The sequence below is a fragment of the Ambystoma mexicanum genome, chromosome 12 (assembly GCF_040938575.1).
Source record: "Ambystoma mexicanum isolate Mex_15411 chromosome 12, UKY_AmexF1_1, whole genome shotgun sequence".
NCBI lineage: Eukaryota > Metazoa > Chordata > Amphibia > Caudata > Ambystomatidae > Ambystoma > Ambystoma mexicanum.
In genome coordinates this window covers 1,014,320,559-1,014,347,313 of record NC_090936.1, presented here as the reverse complement: position 1 = coordinate 1,014,347,313, position 26,755 = coordinate 1,014,320,559, and the positions used below count along the sequence as shown (strand labels likewise).

The window sequence follows — 26,755 nt, the reverse complement described above, 5'->3', positions numbered from 1 at the left end:
CGCACATCGGTTTTAGAAAGTAATCCACTGGCAGGTAAGGCAAGTGGTCTTATATAGCGCCCATCTGCCAATAATGTTGGCCTTGCTAATGGTGGCTCTGTAAGAGAGGGGTTAGAAGCAATAGTGGGATAGCGTAAGGGCACATTTAGAAAATATTGTGTGGTTCACTACTAGTCGGAAGTACCTGTTCGTTACCTGTGTGCCGATGTGTTCACTTGGTTCTTCCGAAGGGTTAGACACCGGGGCAGGTTAGCGATAAGGGAAGCCGTGGTTGCATGTAATGTTAGCTTTATTTTGGTTGCTGATAGATGAATGGGGTACGGGTATATTAGGCACATTAGACCTAAAGGTTCGTCTGATGGAGTAGATGAGGTGTAAGGTTGCAAGATTTTAGTTTTAAGAAGAAATTCCCTGCCTGGAACTAAGACAAGTGACTCAGTGAACTGGGAATCTAGCTAAGCAAGCTAGAGCAAAATACACTATCCAGAATGCCCCTCAAGAACAGAAACAAAGCCCAGAATGGATCCAGGAAGTAGAGTTATGGACTGGGGAGAGGGTAAACCCGGAAAAGTACCCAGTCCAGGCACTTAAGCCAGGGAAGACATCAGAAACTCTGTATCATGGACCAACAGAAATTGGACAGGCAAACCACCCTCAGATGGACTACATCTCCCACCCGGAAAACCCAGAATGCATCAGGGAAATTAAAAGGATCCCTTCCAGTACAGGCCGGCCATAGGAAAAACCTCCAAGGACAGTCAGACTCCTGGGGGGAAACCCGAACACAACTTTAGCCCTCCTAAAACACTTGCCTTCCCAACTGCAGCATGGCAGGACACCCAACACACAAGCAGCTTTATCAGCCTCTCATGCACAGTTTCAAAATTGGGTTCAGTCAGCCTCATTCCGACCAACAGACAGGGAGGGAGCCTAAGCAATCCCAACCCTTACAACGCTTAGGCTCGCAGCTGCAGACCATCAGCACTAGTTCCAATCAAGAGGAGCAAGCAGGTTACTATATAAGCTAAGCAACCTAACCCAACCCAGTATAATGGGAGACAGCTGCAGGCAGCTCCTATTTGGATTAGGCTGGAGAGGGAAGGCATCTGGGGAGGAGGTGCAGCAGAGGGAACCTGGAGGAGTGGCAGCAGGAGAGAGGGGGAGGTGTTCTCTACAGAAGACAAAAGAGTGGTGAGAGTTAAAGAGGTGAGAAAGGAGGGAAGGATTGAGAAGTAACACCAGGAGTTGAGTGGGTGGCAGTAGTTGGAACTGGGGAAATCAAAACCAAACAGGAGAGCAGTGCAAGGCAGGAGTAGAAACAGGGGAAAGGAGGGAAGAAATAAAACCAGCAGTGGAGGGCAATAGTAGGAAAACGGAAAGGAAGACGTAAAACCAGGATTAGTGTTGAAGGTGATAGTAGGAACAGGGCAAAGTAACACGAGGAGTGGAGTGGTAGGAGGCGGCAAGAGGAGTTGAAGAAAATGGTAATATTAGAAGGCTGGAGGGAGGAAATAAAGACACAAATGGGAAGGTGGTGATAGCAGGCAAATGTGGTAATAATTTCACTCCACCTCTGGATTTGAAATTTATATTTTATTGAATGTTTAGCTGCTTCTGATTAATTCATTGTATATTGGCCATCTGCTTTGGTAAATTTCATTTAACGGACTGCTTGAGTAAAGCAGCGTTGTCTGCTCCTTTGTTTGCAGCCAGGAACGCTTGCATAGCGAACTACAACTCCCACTGGAGTTGTAGTCCACTCACCCTTTTCATCTCCATCGGGTGCGTCAGGGACTAGCAAGTCTGCGCAGGCACCGACCTTTTGTGTGTTTGTACTCCTTGGCGGATCTGGAAGAGGGGGCACCCATCCGCCTCATGGACCGTGCTGATTCCACAAATGTTTGTCATCCTCCGCTTAGGGTCCACAAGCCCCACAGGCAAGTCTTTAGTGGATCACGTGATTTTGTTGGTGAGGGCCCTACTCTTGGAAAGACTATCCTACCTCTAAAAATCTATTTTCTCAGAACCAGATCACTTGATAAGCACGCCCTGGATGTCAGGAACTATATAATGGATCATGAAATTGACATTATGGCCATTATGGAGACTTGGCTATTAGAATCAAGTGGCCCAACTATTGATCTGGCTACACCCCCAGGATACACTTTTTTGGGGCAAAATAGAGAGGGTAGCGGGGTGAAGGTGTTGCCGTTATTGCACGCACATATCTTAATTTCTTTCAGACTCCTATTGCATGCAAGGGGTGTGAAATCCTTTCAATTAAAACCACCCCAACACCTAATAATTGTGTTATCATCTTGCTATATAGGCCCCCTCCATAACACAAACACTTTCTATGACTTGGCAGACATTCTATCCGCTGCACATATACACTATGGTAGTGGGGGATTTTAACAGGTGGCTAGGTAACTGTTCACACTTAATCAATTTGATATCGGGAATGGAAGCGACCAGACACATCATTTAGGTAATGTATTTGACTGGGTAGCCAGTAAAAACCTGCTATTAGGTTATGTGGACAATCAACCTTGTGTTTAGCCGGACCACTACTTTGATGGCTTCCGATTTGTATTGCCTTGTTCGTTGGTTCAGAAAAATAATTCTTATCACACCATATCTAGCAGAAACTATAACAAAATTCAAAGACACCTGGTCCTTTGTCTCAGTTCCCTTATGGAATCTCCCTCGGACTCTTCTGACCACTTGGTCACAGAATTTGACAGATGCTTTACTTAGCATCATACTGTGCCAGTCACTTCTAAGTCAGAGAGAAATTCAACGATCAAAAATGGCATACTTCTGAATTATCTGATCGTAAAAATGAGATGAGAAAAGCAGAAAGAGCTTGTTTGAAGGACCAATCCGAGGTTAATAGGGATAAATGGAAAACATTGGAAAGGATTTATAGAAGAGAGATTCTTCATGCAAAACAAACTTTCCTTGACAATCCAATTGTACAGGTTGAGACCAATGAACAAGTTACTTACCTTTAACTGTTGTTCTCCAGCATGGGTCTGGCATGGATTCACATGCTCATGAATATTCCCTGTCGTTAGACCGGGAATCCTCAGTAAAAGAAAACACTTTCACTTTTGTCGGCAGGTGAGGAGAGGCAGGAGCCTCCTCTCCCTGGCTGCCACCACCGATCACCAGCAACGACCTGCAGCTTATTTCCATATCATGGTCTGCTAACTTCGAAACCAGTTTATGAATATATTTGATTATTGGGCACTATAATTTGCCTCCAGCTTTTTGTAAGTGCATTTCATTCATATTGGAAGCATTTGTACAGCAGCCTGATCCCTGTAAACACCACGGTAAAGCCATATTGGCTATCCGCCATTAGCTCCAACATGCTCTATGGCGGCGCAGGGCTTGCAATAGCCTTTTCATCCGCAACGCCCTCATTGGCCTGCGCAGCTGCTGATTGGCTGCAGCAACCTATTTTCATCCACACCCACGACCGTGAGGCGGAAGCCATGCAGTCCTCGTAAGGGCCGCGATTAAGGGCCTGTCCGCGACAGTTCACGGCCGGTCGAGCAGACCCCTGCTCCTCTGCTGATTACTGCAAGTACATTATCATAAAGCTATTCCGCACTCCATATACGCGATCCGACTGACTCTGGCCCACACGCCCTGTGCCTGTGCTTGTAGTTCACAACCACAAGAAGGAAGCACTACGAACCTCTAACTACTCTCGCAATCTACAACAACTATGTCTATTCCACGCGCACACCAGTCATCGCTATGATTTAACTCATATGTGCATATGCAATCCTCCTAACCAGCCTACTACACGGAATGATATCAATTCCTATTATTTTTTGCTGTGTTTAAACATTGTTTGTTTATTTTATTTGTATACCTATTGACTGAGCAGAGCACTGTTACTTACACACTAACTCCACATCAGACCATTTGCCATACTGTGCGTCTCCCCACCATTGACAAAAGTTGCATCTAGCCTACCCTGCCATCTTGTTTTGGTAGCAAACGGCATTCAGCCTTCCCTGCCTTATTGTGTTACTATCAACATACTGCATTCAGCCTACCCTGCCATAGTGCGTTTTGGTAGCAAACGGCATTTAGCCTACCCTGCCTTATTGTGTTACCATCAACATACTGCATTCAGCATGCCCTGCCATATTGTGTTTTGGTAGCAAACTGCATCTACTAGTTTACTAGCACTGTATATTAGTATGTGGCCTATGCCCCTGTGCCTCCACCTCACCGACCTGGAATCTCCCGAAACCATACTGACCAGTTGGACCTTACTGCCAGCTAGCCTGAGTCCACTGCCGCTATTGGCCTGCCTGCCCTAATCTGTCTTGCAATCGCCCTTTTATCGACCATATGTCTTTGCATGCGACTAAGAACCTGAATGACTTGTTGGCCCTAACTTGTTCCTTGTTGTCCTATGCCTGCAGGAACTGCTTTGCTAGTTACTACTTGACCGGATGCACAAGCTTGCGGTTAGTCCCTATTAGCTTACTGACCTGCATCTGACAGATACCCTGTATTCCTGCATGTCTCAACCCATAGATATCTGCTTGACCTAGTCTTTTTTGAGCAGACCAGGCTCATTCCATTGATCACCTATCCTTAGTGATAAGACTAGTAATTAGCCACCTTAGAAATATCTACCCCCAGCCAACTAGCATGTTCCCCCTGGCCACCAGCCAGACTGCCTGTCTCTTGTTCCTTATAAGCAATTTCAGGCTTTACAACATGCTACCTTACTCACCCATCTCTACGTACTCACTCAACAGGCCAATCACTAGCTTACCTTCAAATATGAATGATACACAACCCCTATTAATAAACCATCTCTGCCCAACTCTAGCTAGGAATTCAAGACTCAGAGCCAGATTAGCCAAAATATATGAACCTCCAATCCACTCAATGCCTATTACATCTAGACTAAAGACCTTGCCAACCCGGCCTGCCCAAACTAACCTAAACTCAAACCCACTCCATAATTCTGATTCCAGACTCCCAAATAGCCAACCTAAGCATAACAAACCTAAAAAGATAAAAAGTCCAACACCCGCACATAACTCCCACAAGTCCACAGATCAAAGGAGCGCTAATTAACACCAGATCTTTAGTAGCTCATGCTACGGAAATTGCAGACCTGATCCTCAGAGATGACCTTGACTTCCTTGCTATCACAGAGACCTGGCTACCTCCGGCAGCAGGCCCTATTCTCATGTTACCAGTACCGGATAGATACTCCATATTAAGACAAGCCAGACCAAATTTCAGAGGAGGGGAAATTGCTATTATTCATAAATGTAGTCTCTCCATGAGATTAGCTACCCCCATTAATGTCCTCTCATGTGAATTGCTCTCTGTTAAAGTTCCACTCACTACTGCTCAAACCCTCAACATCCACCTGATCTACCGCCCCCCTGGCCCAACAGGAACATTTGATGAGGATATTAATACCATTTTGTCCAGCAACCTCAAAAACTCAACTCAAGTACTTATTCTTGGGGACCTCAACATGGGCTTCAATGACCCAACTGACCAGCTTGCCAGCACTACCACCAATACCTTTTCAGAAATAGGATTTACTCAAAGAAGTAATGCACCTACCCATGACAAAGGTAGAATACTTGACTGGGTGGCTGAATACAATAGTCTAGCCAACATCCTCGCTATTTCACCTTTAGCTTGGACGGACCACCACCTTGTGTCCTTCATGCTCTCCATCACCAGACCTCCACTCCCACTAGCCATCAGAGCCCCACCCAAGCTAACTAGAAATAAAAAAAAGAGTATTACCGTGGAGAGACTTATCCCGACCTTACTCCCCACACTTAATACGCTCCCTGAGAACTTGGATCCTGAAACCTTGGTTGAAGAATACAACAAAATGATGTCTTCCTCGCTGGATCTAATTGCCCCCCTCAAACTCAGACAAAGTAAGCCCAAAACGCACCTCAACAAATGGTTTACATCACTCCTCAAAAACCTAAGACAGCAAAAAAGAAACTGCAAGGCTATTTGGAAAAAACTACCATCAGTAGCCAATAAACTTAAATTCACTAAACTCTCAGCCCTCTATAAAAAAGAAATATGCCTAGCAAACCGAATCTCTTTCGACCTGCGCATATCCCAAGCTAAATCTAGTACGAAGGAATTATTTTCTATCCTCAAAGAAATAGAGGCTCCCATATCACCGCTTGACACGTGCACCAAAGGTAAAATTTGGTGCTCAGAGACCCAAAACGCATTAGCCAACAAGATTTCTACTTTACAAAACAAAATCTCCTGCAAAAGAGCCTCACTAAATGACCACCCCCCACCCAAACCAATTGAGTACTATAGACACTGAATCTACCCGCTTCAACTTTACCAAAGTCTCCATACTCGAAGTAGGAAGAATCTTCCTGTCACTGATACCCTCCAACTGTCAGGGTGATCTATGCCCTGCACAGCTCATTAAGGACGCTGCCGAGACCTCTCCCCCTTCATCACAAAGCTAATCAATGCATCCTTCTCCTCTGGCACCATCCCCACCAACCTCAAACAATCCTGGGTACTCCCACTCTTAAAAAAACCCACCCTTAACCCATCCACGCCAACAAATTATAGACCGATTACAACTGTACCCTTTCTTCTAAAAATTCTGGACAAGGTTGCCTATGTACAAATACATAAGCGCTTGGAAGCACACCACCTTTTAGGAGCTAGACAATCAGGCTTCCGCCCCCAACATGGGACAGAGACTGCCCCAATTGACCTTAAGACACAAGTCGACTTAGAGACAACCGTAAAGCCGCCCTACTTCTCCTCTTAGACCTCTCGGCTGCTTTTGACCTCGTTGACCATACTATCCTATGCACTCACCTTGGCACAGCCGCTCATTTCTCCAACGATGCCATCACATGGATTAGATCCTTTCTTAATGGCAGAACCATGAGGGTCTTCTTGCCTTTAGCAGCGTCAGACACCATACCTATCTCCTGCAGCCTCCCACAGGGCTCTTGTGTCTCGCCCACACTGTACAATATCTTTACCAAGCCCCTCTTCGATGATCTGGATCATCTTGGCATCACCTACAGTAATTATGCAGATGATACTCAGATCCTCTTTCCGCTTTCTGGGGATTATGAAAAGGATTTGGCCTTGGTGAATAGAGTATACATCATCATCCAGGCATGGATGGCCACTCACGGACTATGCCTGAAAGATGACAAGACTGAACTCATCATCCTGGGCACCCCTTCTAGCTTAAAGAAACTAGGCCATGTCCATTCTTCATTTATAATCGATGGTAACAGTATCAAGGTAGGTCAAGAGGTCAAGACACTGGGTGATTACCTGGATTCAAACCTCTCTTAAGAAACAGGCGAATTCCTTAGCACCCTCTACTGCCTATATGTGTAAACTGATCCGTGCAGTCAAGCCATTTCTATCTGATACCAGTTGCACGACCCTTGCTAGAGCCCTTATTCTGTCTCGCTTGGACTACTGCAATGCCCTCTACCTAGGGTCTACCAAAGCTATTACCAGTAAAATACAAACCTTACAAAATAACGACCACAGAGCGGCACTAGGCATCTATAGACGAGACCACATCTCTGCATACAGCCAAAAGAATAATTGGCTCTCTATCAACGACAAAATCCTGATAAAAACCTTGTCACTTACTCACAAATCCCTTAACAACGCTGCCCCCACTTGATCGATAGATTCCACAGACAAACCTCCCTGAGACCCATAAGAATAGCATACAAAGACTGACTCTCCATTCCCAACTTCAATCATTCCACAATAGGGGGCAACAGCTTCCTAGTGAAAGCCGCTAAACTGTGTAACTCCCTTCTTCCCACTCTGAGAATGGACCTCCCCTACCACAACTTCCGGACCAACATTATCCTATGGCTGAAAACGTGGGATTATACCATTACCTGTATGTATGTATATAATTCTTGCTTTACCTGTATTTATGTATATCATTCTTGCTTTACATGTATGTATGTATGTGTGTATATATATATATATATATATTTTCGCTGTTGTAACCAAGCTTCGCATATTCATGTAACTGCTGCGCCCCGTTACCCAAGGGTATGATCGCGCATTATAAATAATAAACAAACAAATTATTGCTTAAAAACTGTCTTTCTCCTATAAACCAATCACTGAGCTCTGGTTCACACTGCCCCCAGCCAATGACTGCCCTCTCTTTAAGCCCCTCCTCTGGCAGCCATCTTCAGATTTGGTAGCATGTTAAGTGGTAGTGTGATCAAGAAGAGACACAGAGGGGCAGGAGGGAGGGTTTGCATGTGAATCCATGCCAGACCCATGCTGGAGAACAACAGTTACAGTTAAGTAACTTGTTCCTTCTCCAGCATGGGGTCTGGCATGCATCCACATGCTCATGAATAAAGAATACATAGCAGTAAATACATACACAACCACGGGATGCGGCAAGGCTCAACAGAAGAAATTGCTCTTACCTCCTCACCAGGCTCACCTTCAAGAGAACAGGTTGCGTAGCACTGCTTGGCCGACCCTGGACTCCTCTCTGGAATCCCTGTCGACGCAGTAGAATTTCGTGAATGTATGCGTAGACCTCCACGTAGCAGCCTTGCAGATGTCCAGCAGGGGCACACCAGATAGGAACGCTGTCGTCACGCCGATCGCTCTGGCAGAATGGGCTCTCAGACGGCCAGGCAGCGGTCAGTTTGCCAACCGGTGACAATGAGTGATGCAGCCGGACAGCCACCTGGAAATGGAAGCCCTGGACACAAGTTCACAAAAAGTTGAGAAGTCTTCTGGAAACTCTTTGTGCGAACCACATAGAACTTCAGAGCACGCACCACATCCAGCGAGTGCAGGTCCTTTAAGCCTGTGACAAAGGTGTCGGAAAAAACACAGGCACCACCAAAGGTTAATTGAGATGGAATTCTGACTGAACCTTCGGCATGAAGGAGGGGTGATTCCACAGCACCACACTCGTATCGTGGAAAGTCAGTAAGGCTGCTTGCAGGATAGGGCCAGGACCTCACCTACACTCCTGGCAGAGGTGATAGCCACAAGGAAAGCAGTCTTCCAGAAAAGTTACTTGAGAGGGGCTTGATGCGTAGGCTCCAAGGAGGCCCCCCCATGATCCTCATCAGAACCACCAAGAGTTCCCACGCCAGGGTGGGTGCCTTCACCAGCGGGAACGACAGCTGCCAGATGCACATTGATGGAGGTGTGAGCCAGCCCGCCTTGGTCAAAGACTAAGTATGGAAGGATCTGCGGGGTTGTCCGGCACCATGTCGCGAAGTGCTTCCACTTGTGCCTATAGCACTTCAGAGTTGATGACGATCTGGCCTTGGCAAGAACCTCCCTGCAGTCCGCCGGAAGCGCGTATACACCGAACTCTAATGCTGCAGAAGCCAAGCCTTCAGGTTCAGCAAGCCCGGATCGTGATGTAGGATTGCGCCTCCTTCTCTGTTGAGCAGATCCGAGACTACTGGCAGTTTGACTGGTGGTGACATCGACAGGCTGAGAAGGTCCTGGCACCAAATCTGCCTCGGCCACGCCGGAGCAACGAGGATAATCTTGCACTGCACCGTTTGAGTCGAATGATGACTCGCAGCAGGAGGGGCAACGGAGGAAACGTGTACAGGAAGAGGCCTTTCCAAGGGAAGGAAAACGCATCACCCATGCTCTTCGGCTGGTGGAACCTGCTGGTGAACCTATGGCATTTGGAGTTTTTCGCCGTCGCAAACAGGTCGATCCGGGAACTGCCCCATTTGAGGAAGAGACTGTCTACTTGATCCTGCCAAAGCGCCCACTTGTGGCAAGAGCGTTGTTACCTGCTGAGGGAGTCGGCGATGGTGTTCTTGACTCCCGCCAGATGAAAAGTAATGAGGAACATTCCCCGGGCGACGGCCCAGTGCCACAAATCCTGCGCCTCTCTGGAGAGCGCTGGGGAACTGGTGCTCCCCTGCTTCCGGATGTAGAACATTGTGGTGGTATTGTCCGTGAAGACCCTCACCACCTTGCCCATGAGGGATGGGAGGAACGACTTGAGGGCACATAAAACTGCCCGCAGCTCCAGGACATTGATGTGGGGTTCCTACTCCTCCGGCAGTGTTAGGGAGAATTCTCTTATAAGGCTAATTTCCCAAACCTAGTGAGTCCCACAGCAGCTTTGCTGGATTTTTGGGGTTTGTTTTTTTCTCATGCTAAGAGTGAGACTCTTTTCCTCCCACTCTTAGACATGATTTGAGGTGCTTTTTGACTTAGTATGTGTTCATGGGCTATGGGGTAACCTCTTTCTACTCCTTAGGGCATCACCTGTTTTTGTATGTGTGTTATACAGCACCCATAGTGACTCCCCAACATAGACTCCATACCCTGGGACTGACTACTGTATCCCAGAGCAAGTAAAGTCACCATTGACTTTACTAGTCCTAACTTGTGAACAGAACCAGTACACACCATCATATTGTGGAAGTACTGGTAAGGGTTATTCGATTGCCCCTGGGTCTGTTTCCAAGGGGGCACTGTGCAGTCCCCCCTTGTCGAGTTTCTGGCTGGCGGCAGTGGTTAGCATGCAAAACATTCCTTTGGAATATTCTCTATGGGATTTTCCCATTGCTTTTAAACGCACCACTTTTTGGTGCAATGTTAAAGATACCGCCGCTTTATTTATTTAATATTAAATCCACGGTTGGGTCTTTTTGCCAGAACTAGGTTCCAAAATGGCGTTTGTGTCCGTCTCTTTAACTCTGACCAAGGTCGAGCCCTTTGTTCCACTATTTTGGCGGGCTTCTCCACAGAAGCTCTCCAAATGGTGCCACTCTGTCTGGGTTCCATATGAGGGGTGGAGGGGGGATTTGGCACCCTGGATTGAGTTGCCGTAGCAACTCAAGTCGCACTCTTCTCCGATGGCCCAGTGGTGAGCCACCTGGCTCACCACTTAGCATGTGTGATTGACAGCTAGGCTGATGAATGGGGTTTTTCTGCATAAAAGCAGGGCCTTTGGGACTGGAACTTCAGAAGTCGCCACAGGACCTAAGAATCCGAAGAGAGAAGAAGCTGAGCCATCTGCAACAACGACACCACCGGTGAAGCCCTGCTGCAACAAACTCACCACTTTCCCAATGACAAGAGAAGATCTTCTGCTGGACAAGTCTTCTCCCCCTGAGCTGGTGGGACCACCCAGTTCGCCTCTTTCGCCTTCCAAAGACGTCTCTTGGTCGAATCGCCTGTGCCAAGCACCCTGGCGGCCGGATAGCCAAGCTTCAGCACTTTGACCACGAATAAAAGGACCGCAACTTTTAATCGGGAACTCCGCGGCCGGTTTCATCCCTGGGCAGTGCAACGACTCCAAGTTTCCTCCTCGAAGAGATCCTCTCTTCCCCTGGTCGGAACGACGAACTGCAAGCACTTCCAGGAACAACTGCCACCCCTGGCGCTTCCTCTCTCTTAAGGTACTGTGTCCTACATGGCCTCCCTTTCTACAGATTGCTAAAGGTGACCCTTAAATCCTCGGCCTTCTATAGTGGGTTGGCCCCAGACCTTCTAACTTTGTTTCTTGAACTAAACCAACCTATTTTGAACACTCTGCAAAGACTTTTAGTGCAACTTAAAACTGTGTGATCATGGGCACATTTCGCTTTGCTCCATTTAAAGTGGGCCTGGCCTATGAACTTTGGCTACAGTATATTCTGCCTTTATTACCTTTCTCTGACTCTTAAAGTGTTGGGACTGTATTATTCTTATGCTCTGCCTTTTTCTCTCCCTCTAACCAAACTATTGGAGTGCCATCTTAGTTAAGCGCTCACATCTGTCTTAACAAATAGTGGTGTTTTTACTCTGACTAGTCTAATAGTTATTAAGGGAGGTGGGTATACTTTATCTGACTGTGTTTTAACTTGCTTTTGATTTTGAGTGCTAGTGTATTGACTAAAGTGTGTTTTAAATAAATAACTATACTTTTGATACAAAGCTCTGGTCAGTGTTTGTTTGCTCTACTGTGTTTTTAGCCCTATTGTGTATACTCTACATACTGCCTTACTCTTCTTGAGAGAAGTCTGACTGCTCAGCCACAGCTACCAGGTAAATCTGGGTGGTGCAGACTGCTACCAATTGGGTTTACTGCTTACTCCTGTAATCTTCATCCTTTTGCAGTGTTCCCTAAGGGAACTGCACAGGATTCTGCCTAACAGGTAGCCACAGGCCTCTGATGTGGAGACGTCCAGTGTGAGCTACCCAGCCCTCCAGGGAAGCATCCGTGGTGACCGTCTCCTGGTAAGGCAGGCTCTGAAAATCCACGCCCCCAGCGATGTTGGAGCACACGCCCCAACACCTCATCGCTCGATGGAACCCCTCGTCGAGGACAATCCTGTCGGCAAAGCTTGCCGACACCTGGATCCAACGGCCACCCAGGAACTCCTCAAGAGGTCGCATACACAACATCATGCCGAGAAGCGACTTGATGGTCCTCACTGTGGCGAACTTCAGTGCTAACAGCCGTTGCACCTTGCCCAGAACGGACGCTATCCTGTCTTCCGAGGGAGTCACCAGGCAGGAGACCGTGCTTAGCATGGACCCCAGGAACATAGTGTCCTGCGACGGAATCAAGCAGGACTTTGGATAGTTTACGGAGAACCCCAGATCAGTCAGCAGCCGGACGGTCCTCGCTGTGTGATTGATGACGATCTCCCTTGACTTGGCACGGATGAGCCAGTCGTCGAGGTATGGGTACACATTAATTCCTTGTAGGCGCAGATGGGCTGCCACTGGTGCCAGGCACTTCGTAAAGACTCTGGGGCCGACTTCAGTCCGAAGGGAAGGGCCTTGAACTGGGAGTGCTTCCCCTGTACGACAAAGCTTAGGAACTTGCAATGTTTTTCGTGAATGGGGACGTGGAAATATGCTTCCTCTAGATCCAGTGACTACAGAAAGTCTCCCTCCTCCAGTTGGCCGAGCCCTTGCTGCAAAGTGACCATCCTGAATTTTTGGGACTTGTTGTATTTGTTGAGTCGTCGTAGATTGAGAATGTGCCTCAAGCCCCTGGTCTTTTTTTCTGGAGTAAGCTCCGGAGCCGCTTTGGAACCAGCTCTATCGCTCACTTTTTTAAACATGGCCCGAACCTCCAGCCGCAGCTGAGGGATATGTTGTTCCTGCCGAGCCACCGGTGGTATCTGTGGACACTTTCGCTGAAACTCCAAAGTGTGTCAGTGGCCGAGAGCGTCCAGCACCCATCGATGGGTGGAGATGTGTTCCCACGTGCTGACGAAATTCACCAGTCGGCCTCCCACCGGGGTGCAGGGGTCAGGGCCTGACGTCAAGGCAAGTTCAATCCTGCTTGAAGGCCTGCACATCGCCTTGGGAGACTAGACTATGACGGCGGCCACCTCCAATGGCCTTGGAACGACCCCTGTAAGCATCCTGGGCCAAGGAACGGAAGGTTTGGCGTTACGAGGGCGATCCTCCACTGAAACCCTTTGAAGATCTGCTTGACTTCCCTCCTGAGGAACGAAAGAACGGACAGTGCTCTTGCAGCGTACCCAGGGCACAGGCAGTCTGTGTCCGTCTTGATGACCTGTAGTGATTCAATCGACAACCTTTCCAAAGAGATTGTCCCTGTCGAACGGCATGTCCATGACCCTCGTCTGAACTTCCCGCCTAAAGTTGGTGGCCTTCAACCAGCCACGCCGACGGAGAACCCCGTGTCCGCATTGTCCAGGGCGACGATGATGGTGTGGTCCGACGCCACCTCGCCCTCCTGAAGGATCTCCAGAGCCTTGACCCATTTGTCCTCGGGTAGGAATTCCAGTAGCGCGGGCCTTCTTGTACCATAACTCCAGGCCATACCTAGCTAGGATCGCTAAAGCGTTAGCCAGCCTGACCGTTGTAGCCGCAGAGAAGATGCCCTTTCTACCCACAGCGTCCAACTTCTTCCCTTCACTGTCCGGGGGGAACGGAGGCCGAGGATGATGGGTTGGAGGACTTCTTCCACAAAGCCACCAAAACCACTGAGTCTGGTGATGGCTGTGACCACAGACAATTGGGTGCAGACTCTGGCACCAGTATTTCTTCTCCAGCCGGTCTCTTTTCGCTGGGGCTGAGACAGGGGTTTTCAGCAGTGCCAGGCTCTCATCCGAGATGTCATCCACGAGGGGCACTGCCAAAATGGTCTTTCTTTTGGCCTCTCGGCACCGATACAGGAACCCTTCCTTTTTGGTCTCTTCTGGCTTCAGCTGGAAGAGCTCTGACGCGCGGGCGACCATGGAATGGAATGAACCCACCTTGTCCGGTGGAGACGCTCTCAGCGGCAGGGACTGTGTCTGACGGCGCTGTATCCATCCCTGTATCCCTGGGGTGTGGGGGGGGCGGAGAGGGTCTGTAAGGCGGTTGATGAGGCGGCGTGGGAGACGGCTTCCTCTTCTTAGCCGGTGGCTGGCCCCGGAGCCACCGGTGCTGTCGGCTTCCTCTTCTGTATCTCTGACACCAGCATGCAGAGAGTGGACAGGATGTCCAGCAACACGTCTCTGGGAGGAGGAGGAGTAGGCCTGCTGGGCCCAGCGCCTATGACCCCCCCCCCCTCGACGGGTTCACCGTCGCCATCCTCCTCTACGTTTCCACAGTCATCGTTCTCCATGTCCTCTATGACCGTGTGAACAGACGCCATGTCCTCGTCGTCCGAAGAAATATCTGTGCCTTGGAGCACCGTGGAGGCCTCCACTGTGACCCCCCCCCACAATCCCCTTTGCATCCTGAGGGGTCGCAGCCGGGCTCAGGGCTGGCATCTTCTGCTCCGGTGTCTTCTCCACTGGTTTGGCCGAAGCCTCTCACCTGGGAGGGAGGGCCACCCTGGGCGTAACTGGGGTCCCTTGGACCGGGTCAGTCCCCTTCGCCTGCAAGAGGGCAGTCGCCACCAGTTCGGTTGATGAGGACGATTTCTTCTGGGCCACTTGGTACTTCAAGGGCAGGTTGATCGCCTTGCTAGGCGCATTGGCCTTCTCCGGCTTCTCCCGCAGCTTCCCTGAGGTAGCCGACTTCCTTTTCGAAGCAGAGCTTGAGCGTTGGCTTGCGATGGAAGCAGATGGAGATGTTGTTCGCGCCCTGCTCGCTGGGGGACCTGCTTGCGCAGCTACCCCGACGGAAACTGACTTGTGGCGCTCAGCCTCGTTTTGGACCCCCACGGATGGGGCGACCTCAAAGGACTTATGAGCCCGCTCCTTGGACCGGCCGGTACTTGGTGAGGCATGCCCCTGCTTGCCGCCTGGGGTAGAGGCTTTGGCGTTGAGCCACGCCGCCAATCTGCTGTGCCAATCCTTCATGGTGCGTTTGGTGAATCCCAGGCCAATCTCGCAATACACCTAATTATGGTCTGGCTGGAGGCAGTAGAGGCACTGGGAGTGTTTGTCCTCCACAAACACGTTACTTAGATCGCAGCTGGAGCAGAGCTTGAAGAGAACCTCCATCCTTCTCCTCCGACATGGACCGGCGTGCGGTGTAGGCACAATGGCTTTCTTGAATCTTCGATGAAACTCAATGATTCTGGCCCTTGTGGGGCGATGAAAACGCTGACAAATGGATCCCTGCTTGATGGTCGAAGAAACAAAAGGGCACACAGGCTCTTATTTGACAAAAATCTAAATTTTAACCGAAAAAGAGCATAACATCATAGATAAGCTACGGAGCAAAACATGACGACTCCCAAAACTTGAACGTGCGGTAAAAATCTGAAGATGGCTGCCAGAGGAGGGGCTTAGGGAGAGGGCAGTCATTGGCTGGGGGCAGTGTGAACCAGAGCTCAGTGACTGGTTTATAGGAGAAAGAAAGTGAAACTGTTTTTTCTTTTACAGAGGATTCCCGGCCTGACAGGGAATATTCATGAGCATGTGAATCCATGCAGGACCCCATGCTGGAGAATTCTAAGAAACTCTTCCAGATACTCAGGGATCTTGAAAAACCCAAAGTCATGCTTCACCAGATTATTCCTTCAAACTCAGACTGAAGCTATTCAGCAGGCATTTGCTTTAAAAATATCAACTGCACAATCTCAAATCACCACCAATTTAGCAAGTATGGAGCCTACTGATCCTTACATTACTACTACTAGATCAGATCAAGGTGCAAAACCAGCCTTTTCTTTCAAGGGCATCTTGCAAGAAGCCTCATCAAACTTCATGAAGAAACTGAGACGCACTATGTGTGTGGGGAAGTTCTCCTTCTAAAGTCATTCTGAATAATAGGGAACTATTTGTTCCTTTTCTTGTAAGCCTCATTAATGTTAGTTTCAGGGACTTGTGTGTTCCACTGGCTTTGAAGAAGGTCTCCATGACCCCCTTATTTTATTTTTTTGATTTTTATTGTTGAATTTAATCAAATAAAATTGATTGAACCCCTTATTAAAGAAACCAGGCCTGGATCAAAAGGTTCACATCAACTTTAGACCTATTTCTAACGCCCCCTTCCTGTTAAAGATATTGGATAAGGTGGCAACATCCCAGTTTCAGGAACATTTGGAATCCTCTGGAGCCTTGCATCCAAGACAATCGGGCTTAGAGCTTGTTACGGCATCGAGAGTGCCTTATTGAATATGAAAAGTGAAATGCTCCAGATTATGGATGGTGGCAAGGCATGGCTGCTGATGTTTTAGATCTGTCAAAAGCCTTTGACCTTGTCAACCATGATAAATTGCTACATAGTCTGTCTACAGCTGTCTCCTATTCTACCAAGTCTACGGCCTGGATCAAATCTTTTTTGACTGGGCATATGTCTTGGATAGTCGTTGGGCAACGCACACTCATCTGACGAGCCTCTGGAATGTGGTGTCCAGCAGAGTGCTCGTCTGTACCCTTCTCTTTTTAATGTCTATTGTCGTCCTCGCTGTGATCTCTTGTAACAGTTTGGGTGTGCATTTCACCAATTATGCCGATGACACCCAACTTGTCTAGTTGAACGGCATGTATACAGAGGGTGTGAAGCATGTTAATAAAGTTTACGCAGCAATTCAATATTGGATGGCTAATAATGGCATGTGCCTGAATGCCACTAAAACTGAACTCCTGCTGTTCGGCTCACCACAGGGCAGATCCAAACTGGACAGCCAATATGCGGGTCTCCCTATTGAGAACCACCTTATTAAAACTGTTGACAAAGTTAAAACATTGGGTGTGACCTTTGAATCTTCTATGAACTCGACTGGGCACATCGAAGATGTCTCTAACAAAGCCCAATATCTTCTCAGGCTCCTAAGACTAGTCAAAACTTATGTCTCTGAAGCTAATAGTGCCACACTCGTTCGCGCATTAATAATGCCAAGGATTGACTATTGCAATGCCTTGATGATTGGGGATAGTAGAAACGGCTTTGGGCATCTTCAAGTCCTACAAAATGATGCTGTACGCGTTGCCAGACAGGAACCTATTGCCCCTCACAGAAGGAATTTGCATTGGCTTCGGGTGGAAGCTCGGATTCATTTTAAGGCCATGACAATTGTCCATAAATGTTTGTACGGCCAAGCCCCATGATATTTGAAAGTGTGTATTAAAGTTCATCATTCGGTTAGAAATACCAGATCGAGTGACGCGGTCTGCTTATCTGTTCCTAGGAGCAAGCACGCTAGAGACACAGGCAGATCTTTTGCTGTTCAATCCGCTACTCTATGGAACCAACTGCCTAAAGCTGAATGCCTAAAGAAAATGATTTACAGAATATCAGGAAAGGGTTGAAAAACATTTTTGAGTAACCTTTCCTGGATTGATGTTTCCCTTCTGTCTCCTTTCTCTCCTCATCACTTTTCTGCGCACTGATGCCTGTGGGCTCCGGCACATTACAAATGTGCATAATAATAATGTGCATAATAAGGAGACCGTGAAAGATCATCAAGGGAGGAGGTTCGGGAGAGCAAGGAGAACTTTTTTCAATACCTTAAGAAATTCCTAAAAGTCAGAAGCAGATTAGTCAGCTAGAGGTAGGAGGTTCCAGAGGGCCAGGTCAGACCCTAGGCAAGTCTAACAAGTGACAGGAGGTTTCAGCGGGTGCCAGGTGTCAGTTTGGTAAATCCTGGAGCCTGTATGGAGGAGTGAGGTAACCCCTCTTGGACTTTGGAACAGCTGACACTCAAAATCCTGATGGGGAAAGTCGAAATAAGTGACATTTGTGGACGAAGGACAACTTATGCTTTGTGATTTGAGGAAAATCCTGTTCATATTTTAAGTTGGCCCATCCCTGTATAAAGTCTGTAATAAAGACCTTGAACTGTGAGTATCTTGTCTTGGTGTATTTCTTGGTACCAATTGTCCACTATGTGAGATGACAGATAGTTGAGGTAAGAGAGGGCTAGGAGGAGGAGGAGGAGGAGGAGGGTTACAGTTGGGTTGCTTCCTTCATCATTTTGGTTTTAGAGTTCTTCATAAGGGAATGGTGCCTCCACCTGGACGACACAAAGTCTCTGGCAATTAATCCATATTGGAACCATTATCCAAATTTACTGATTACTGATTTCTTTTTGAAGCAAAAAATACCTGAAATGCGATCATATATCAGGGATAGTGGGCATTTCATCAATACCATCGAAGGCACCCATTTTGATCCTAATACACAAAACCTAATATGCTTGGACACACAAGCATTGTACACAAATGTACCCAAGACAAGAATTTTAGCGATAATCACTGAACATCTAGACTCCTAATTTGAACAACTCACAAAAGATAGGAGAGATGGCGCACGGAGACATGTCTCACTAAAGTTTTTTTTAATTCTAACAAACATTATACCATCAAATCGAAGGAACAGTGATGGGTTCTACGGTAGCCCCCAACCTGGCCAATTTATACTCCAACCACTTTGAAGAAACCCATTGATACATCACCAACCATCCCTACCATCGCCACATCAAAACGTGGAAAAGATTGACAATGGCTGTAATATGGGAGGGTCCCCAAGATATAATAGAGACATTTTTTATCTGGGTTAACCATTTGGATCCGAAACTCCATTTTACTCAATCACAGTTTGACGGAGATCGCATTTCTAGACATCATAGTATTTAGTGAGGACAATATGTTGGAAAGTGAAAACATACAGAAAGCCCACCGACTGTAAAGCTCTTCTCAATTTTCATAGTTTTCCCCCTAAAAACCTTAGAGAAAATGTGCTATTCAGTCAGTATGTTAGGCTTCGACGGAACCGTACCAACAGGTTCCATTTTGAGGAATCAGTAGTATTCTCACAAAAGAATTGGCCAAAATCTTACCCCACAAAGATGATATACAATGCAAAATAAACGGGTGTCGAATATACAAAGGCAAGTCTTTTTGGAACTTACAGGAGGACACTGAACACAGATTACTGTGTGTCCACATTCTCACACCTATCTTTCAAGCTAAAAAGAAGCATTACTAAGCATTGACATATCTTGGAAAAACGCCTGTTGGCTCTTCCCAGCCCGCGCTTTGCCTTCAAGAAAAGCAAAAACAAAGAACGCAGCAGTCAGAACAGATGTAGGCAGAAGGGATAATGAAAGGGACAGAATGCTCCCGAAAATATGGGGCTTGTCTAAGACTATAGGAAACACCTCATGTGGATGTTGCAGCGCAGGTAAATTTACAATACACTTAACTGAGATGGACATTGGTATGGAACGCACCTGGCAATAGCGCACACTTACCAATTTTAACTCACAGTTGCTTATATATTGCATCAAATGTCCATGCGAGAAAATCTACATTGGTAAAACCACACAATTTAAATAAGGATCAGCGAACATAGGAGCTGAAATTGAACTGGTAACATGAATGCTCCGCTGGTACATCACTATCGGGATCTGCAACATTCCGAAAATTATCTTGTTGAGATGGTTCTCTTGCAATCTAAGGGCCCCAATAAAGAAGATGCCTTGACCTATTGGGAACAGAAATTAATCTCTCTCTCCAAAAGCTGTATAGGGGGCCTGAATGAGGAACGTGAAATGTGATAAGTGAGAATAGAAATATTTTCCAGTTCTTGGGTCATTGACGTGGGAGTTGTTGGGCGGGATGTAGGTGCAAGATTATATGCACACAAGAAGTTCATTCTATGACGCACATAACCATAGATATTTCTAATTGTCACATTTTACTTTACCTGTGTCTGTACCCTGGTCCCCTTTTTATTTGGAACTACATTTCTGAAATGTTATGTCTAGCTACCCCACAGGAACCACATTTTCCAGTACATCTTGTCTATTAATTATAGTGCTATACATGCGAGTAGCCTACTCGCATGATGTTTAGAATCACCTTCCTTTTTGTGACTTGCCTTCTGTTAGAATCTATTTCTCCATGTGGGTAGATTGCATTAGACATTCACCATCTTAGCTAGCCTTGTATTCACCCTTTACTGTGGCCATCCAGACTTTTTAGTATGGCCCTTTCCAGTTAGGAGATGCATGCAGGCATGCCTGGACCTCTCCAGACTCATGCTTCTATTATGTCCATTAATATGACACCCACTCCACAAGCGTTGTTACGGTTCTGATAACCATCCCTGATGGGGCTCATATAGTTTATACGTCTGGCTTCACCTTCCAGAAGCTCAGTTTCGAGCATGGGTCTTCATTGCCCCTCCATCTCCACTGTTCATTCTCCACTCCAGCTGCTCCAATATGGCCGCGATACTCCTAGATGTTGGCTTCCACCACACACCAGACGCCCAGCCATGTGACTTCCTCTAATCATATGAACGGGTCGTGTCCTCTGCGTTTGTCCTGTCGGGCTGCATGACGACACAACCAGCTGGTCTCTTCTGCGAGAGCCCAAGGCATCCCTCGTCTTACGCTAAAAACATTATACACATGAACAGGTAAGCTACACGCAGCATTTCCGCGACGGCATTCCTCTATGACGAAGTGCTATTTAGGACAGACATTTTTAATAATAGTTAGCCATCTAAGTCTGTGTTTTGTATGCTTTTTCAACACAGATTCCTAAAATCAGTATCCAAGATATACTGGACTCTATGAGGCAACTTATGCAAACCTTAACATACATTATTTTATTTTAAACTCTTTATTGTTTTAGAGCAATTAACCAACACAACAACAAACAAAACATAATCACACTGGCACTTCTTTGTGGATTCCGGCTTGTGTTATCATTTGTCTTGGGGCGATTTCACGGTGTACTACCCTGGTTGGCAACCATCTGTCCTATCCAATTCAATAGCAGGCCTATGTACCTTTACTTCTCCATATCGGGGATATCCGCTCTTTTGAGGGTTATCGTTTAGAGCTCCTCTGCCCCACCGGGTCTGTCAATACCGATTTCTTCCCTTTGTTCAAACAAACCCTGCATCAGATAGTTCCATGCAAGTATCTTCTGCCCCCTCCCCACCTCTCCCCTTTGCACTGCCCTGGTCCACACTGCTGTCTCCGCCACGGACCATTTCTTGAGATGCGACTACCACAAGCCTACGCTTGGTCCCGAGCGCAAGTTCCATGCCATTGCTATGCGCCTTTCTGCCAAAATGCACACCAGATCCTTAATTTGAGCCAGATGTGTTCTGTGCCCGTCTCCCCTAGGGAAGAGGCCCAACAGGTAGGACTCGGGACCATGCTTGCATGTGAAATCCACCCTCCTCCACCCTATCTTTGATCCCCCCCCCAAAATATCCTCATCACTGGGCAGGTCCAGAACATGTGCAATATGTCTGCTTCCTTCTCGGCACAACATGGGCATCCCTGGGGCTGCCCAATCTTCATTACAGTCATCCTCCTGGGTGTGAGATACATCTATACATGAGGTATAGCTGTGCCTGCCTGAATCTTGCGTTCCTGGACACTTTTTTCGGGTATCGCAAGACTCTAGACCATTCCTGGTCGCTAAAGGGTCTCTGGAGCTCCTTTTGCCATCGGTCTCTTGTTTCCAGCTCCCGTTCATTGTTGGATTTCAGCAATTGTTTGTACAGTCTAGAGACTGCGTGTCCCCCTTCTGATACATCATACCACACGTCCAGCTTCCCCTTAGAGTCCTCAACATCCAGCCACTCTGGCCATCTCCTCTTTATTGTCTGGACCATGCAGTTGTACAGAATGAACTGACCACCGTGTATATCATGCTCCTCCATTAAGTTTCAGAATTCCAGCCATTGACCTTCCTTCTTCAGATCCCCCATCTGAGCTACACCCTTGGGTTGCCACTGGGATCGACATGTTGTGAGGGTCCCTGTGTCTACGCCCACGAGCCTCGCAAGGGGGATCTGTGCTGAGCAGGGGTTTCTGCTCCCCCTGGAGTTTCCATGCTTTGTTCCACGAGGTCAGGCCCAGTTTGACGATATTGGGTAGGGTCTTGGTCAGGGGCTTGTCGATCCATAAGAATTCCCTCAGGTAGTACTGCTTCAACGCCGGCTAGAAGAGTAGCGAGTCTACTGATGTTTCATCACCTAGCCATCGAACTACAAACTGCAGCTGCCCTGCAAAATAATATTGTTCAAAGTATGGCAGTCTGATACCCCCCGTTTCATAGTCCCTTTGCAAAGTGTTGAGGGCTGTCCTTTTCCATTACCCACCCCACAGGAATTCACGTTCAGTTGTGTGAAGAAGGCCTTAGGTATAGCATGTGGGATGTTAGTGAAGTAGTATAGCATAAAATCCTGACCAGACTAGAACAGAAATGGGTCCACAAACTACGAACTGTCAAAGAAGGTTTGAACATAACTGTAGAGTGCAAGCATTTCCTGTAAAATATGGCGACAGTTTGTATGTCCTATGACAGAACACCCGTCTACAGCAATGTGTTTTATACAATATGGCTGCAGATGCTCTCTGAGAAACCACATCCACCTTGCATCTGGCCAGACTTTCATACAGATCCTTTACATTTTCTAAAAACAAGAATTTGCACTGTGTAACAATTTATTTTTTGATTTTCTGTCAAATCTTTATTTAAAGTAATTACATCTGTAAATTGATATAAACCATTGATGTCATATACCTGTCATGAACAACATGTGGGAATGAAGTAACACAGGCCTGATTCTATACTACATGACAGCTGACACCCAATGGGATTGACAGTGGCTGACATCATCATCATACGCCACACCTTGCATGACTTGCATTTTGGGCCAACTGACTGCCTGCCTGAACTCTAAACAGGCATTTAGGTAGTCACCTTGCATGACTTGCATTTGGCCCAACTGACTGCCTGCATCAACTCTAAACAGGCATTTAGGTAGTCACCCCACCACAGGGCCCCTGTTCTTTAACATGGCCCTGGCCTGCACTTAACACACTTGCATCCTCGACTTCCGAGACGTCACACTGCTGGTTCAACAATCTTGGCAGCTGAATGCACTGACAATAGGTAAGCTTTACTGCACGCGGCTTCATGCACAAACTGGTAGGCCTACCCTCTCTGTAAGGAATCTCTAAACAGCATGACTCTGCACATTTAAACACCCATAGCCCTTCATGCCACCTACACCATAGGCTGCATGACACGTTTTGTGGCACTGTAATCCAGAACTTGCACAGCCCACATAGATCACGGTCCACCCTTCCCCCAGGACCGATGTGAAGGGGCACTCTTTTTAATCACATTGTATTAAATACAGATTTGCACTAAGTTTTCCGTGCATTTGATAAATGGCATTTTGTTATTCCACAGAAGACCTTTTTATCCTATTTAAGCGCACTCCACATTTAGTGGGACCACCACTAGGTCTACTCTCACCAAATCTGCTAAGACCTACATCACCACCTCCCTAGTCACACACTAACTATGGGCTAGAGAGGAACCGCACCCCTGGGGCGCCATTTAGTAATCCTACTTCCTCACCCCATTACAGACGTGACCGCGCCTGTTGACAAGATGAGGACTGCATCCTAAAGAAGTGGATCCTTCCACCTCTTAATCTGACCCACTAAGCTCCTCGGATTCGGTATGCACCGGCATCCGCCCTAAATAGCATTCATAACTTTTCTCTGCTAGATCTTTGCTGACCAACTCTTGATTGTGCCTACACTCTATGGGCCCCCCCACCTGTTTATGATTCCACTGAATTCTCTAAGCTTCCATCCCAAGGAACCTATAAAGAATGAACAAACTGTACAAGTAGATGTCTCAAATATTGACTACTTGATCATCCGTACTTAGGTACTACACTTTGTATGTCCTCAAATGTGAATGTCCTATGTTTTTTGAAAAATACCAGTGTATTACTACACCACTGCACTTCAAAATAAAACCCTTTTGTGCAGAAGAACAGTTTCAAGAGAATTCTGTGACCACCCACACAAGGGGTCACCCACTCAGGGTGTAGCAGTGGTTACTCTTCAGCAGAGATTGACCTGACCTTGCTCATTCGTTTTTTGATGCACGTGGCAATGCTGTCATTTTCAGCAGGGCCGCCCTGCCCAGTGGAAGTGTCTTCCAAAAGGTCACTGTCTTCCGTGTCTTATCTAGGGATCCCAGTGTGTTGGATTTGTGTATATCCTTGGTATCGTGGTGCACCTCTATGCCCAAATAACGGAAGGTTTTCGGTGCCCATGTGAGTCCCAGGTCTGGCAACTGTCTCGATGGGACCCACCTCCGATCAGCTGGGGGAAAAAGAGAGGACTTGTCTTTATTGATAGCTATACCCAAGAGTCTGGTATATGCGTCTATTGCTTCCAGCAAGCATGGCAGGTGCTCCTGCGGGATCCCCACAAAGAGGAGCATATATCTGTGTAAAACGATGTTTGATGTATAATCCCATCCACATCTATCCCAGTGTCTCCGAATTCCACCCTCTGGAAGACCGCCAGCGGCTCGAGGGCCATTATATACAACATTGGTGACAGCAGGCATCCCTGCTTTGTGGCTCTATAGATCCTCCATACTCCCGAGATATATCGCCCTGTTTTAGCTCTCGCTCAGGGGATTTTATATAGCAACTCCACCCAACCAAAGAACCCCTTCCCCACCCCAAAGTGTGCCAGGACTTTCAACAGCCAATTCCAACTCACAGAGTTGAAAGCTTTAACATCGGTTTGTGATGCTATTGCGCGTTCGCCCCATCTGTTGTTCGTCAGGTCTATTACATGGTGGAGTCTCTGCAGGTTCTACGTTGTGCTCCACCCTGGGACGTATCCCGTTTGGTCGGTGTGGATTAACGTGGGTATCACCCTTTTAAGTCGGTTGGCTAGCGCCGCTGTAAGAATTTCCTGGTTTATGAGGGAGATCGGCCTAGAAGAAGCACACTCTAGTGGTGACTTCCCTGGTTTGAGGATGGGTATAATTACTGATTCCGACATACTATCAGGCAACTGCCCCCTTTCATAGGCCTCTTGATATGTTTCCAGCAGTCTCGGTGCTAAGGTGCTCTTCTTTTCCTTGTAGAACTCGCCTGGGAGCCCATCAGGTCCTGACACTTTGCCGGATGGGAGCTCAGAAAATACAGTCTCTAGTTCCTCCACCGTGAGGGGAGCTTCTAGTATCTGAACCTGCTCTTCTGCTAGCCTTGGTAGTCTTATCTCAGCTACGACATGAGCAATATCGCCCATTTCCACCGCCGGGTTGGGAACATACAATTTCTCATAGAATTGTGAGAATATATCATTAATGCCCTCTTGGGTCCTGACCCCCTCCCCTGCTTCGTCTCTTATCACATTTATAGGGTCTCTCCTGCTTTCCTGCTTGGTGAGCCAGGCCAAATGCCAGCTGGGTTTATCCCCCTCCGCATGCAATCTCTGTATATACCTCCCATATTCCAGTTTCCCCAATCTCTCCCAGATTGCGACGCATCTCGTTTCCAGCTCAATGAGTTCTCCAGGTTCCTCCCCGGTCATTCCTGCTTGGCGTTTGGCCAGTTCTATCTCCCTTTACCCCTCTACACCTCCTCCAGATCCACCAGGGCTCTCCCTCGTAGTCCCCCCGTTTTCCATATCGCTACTCCCCTTACCACTTTAAAGGCGTCCCAGATCGTACCAGTGTTCTCTATACTTCCCACGTTGTGCTCAAAGTACTCTATCGCGTCATGCATGTGTTCCTGGAACTCACCCTCCTTCAATACATCTGCCCTCAGCCGCCACGTTGGTATTGGGACCTTTCTGTAAGTATGTGCCCATGCCGCCAGCAATGGTGCGAACCTTAACGTACATGAATGCATAATTCAAAAATAAGTTATCATTCACACCCCATTGCCAGTTTTATCTGAGATTTGTGATAATGCTAAATTGTTGTGTGGTGAAATCTTCTGTGTTACAAGACTACTCATTCCTTTATAACATTCCAACTGATACACACCATTTATATCAGCTGCTTGTGAGCATCAAATGTACTCATACTTTGAAGTGACCCTCATTCAGAGCTGCTGTAACGGGGAATTCTCATAAATGTGCCAATTCCCTTCACATTAGAGACCACCAGCAACTTTGCTGGATATTGGGGACTTTACTTTTTTACCTGGAGATAGTATGAACCTTTTTTCCCCCACACTCTCATGTATTTTGATGTGTGTTTTACTCTTGTGTTCTTGGAATTATGGAGTTTTAAACAACTCCATAGGCATCATCTTTTCATTTGTGTCACAGAGCACCCTCAGTGCAGTGACACAGGGAAGCCTTTTAGGCTGTCCCAAGGTTGAAATACCTTCTCTGCGATAAACTACTGTTTCCCAGAGAAAGCAAAGTGAAATTGACTTTACTAGTATTTTCAAATTCCTAGACCCAGCACACCCTATCTTACAATAGAGTGCTGGAGGGGTTACCTAGTATCCCCCCCCCCCCATGTCTAGAAAC

At 47.2% G+C, this 26,755-nt stretch overlaps 1 protein-coding gene across 1 annotated transcript in view; it reads right to left on the bottom strand.

The window, feature by feature from the left end:
* RBM28 (RNA binding motif protein 28) overlaps positions 1 to 26,755 on the bottom strand; it is a 728,250-nt gene that overhangs the window by 44,898 nt on the left and 656,597 nt on the right. The window lies entirely within an intron of this gene.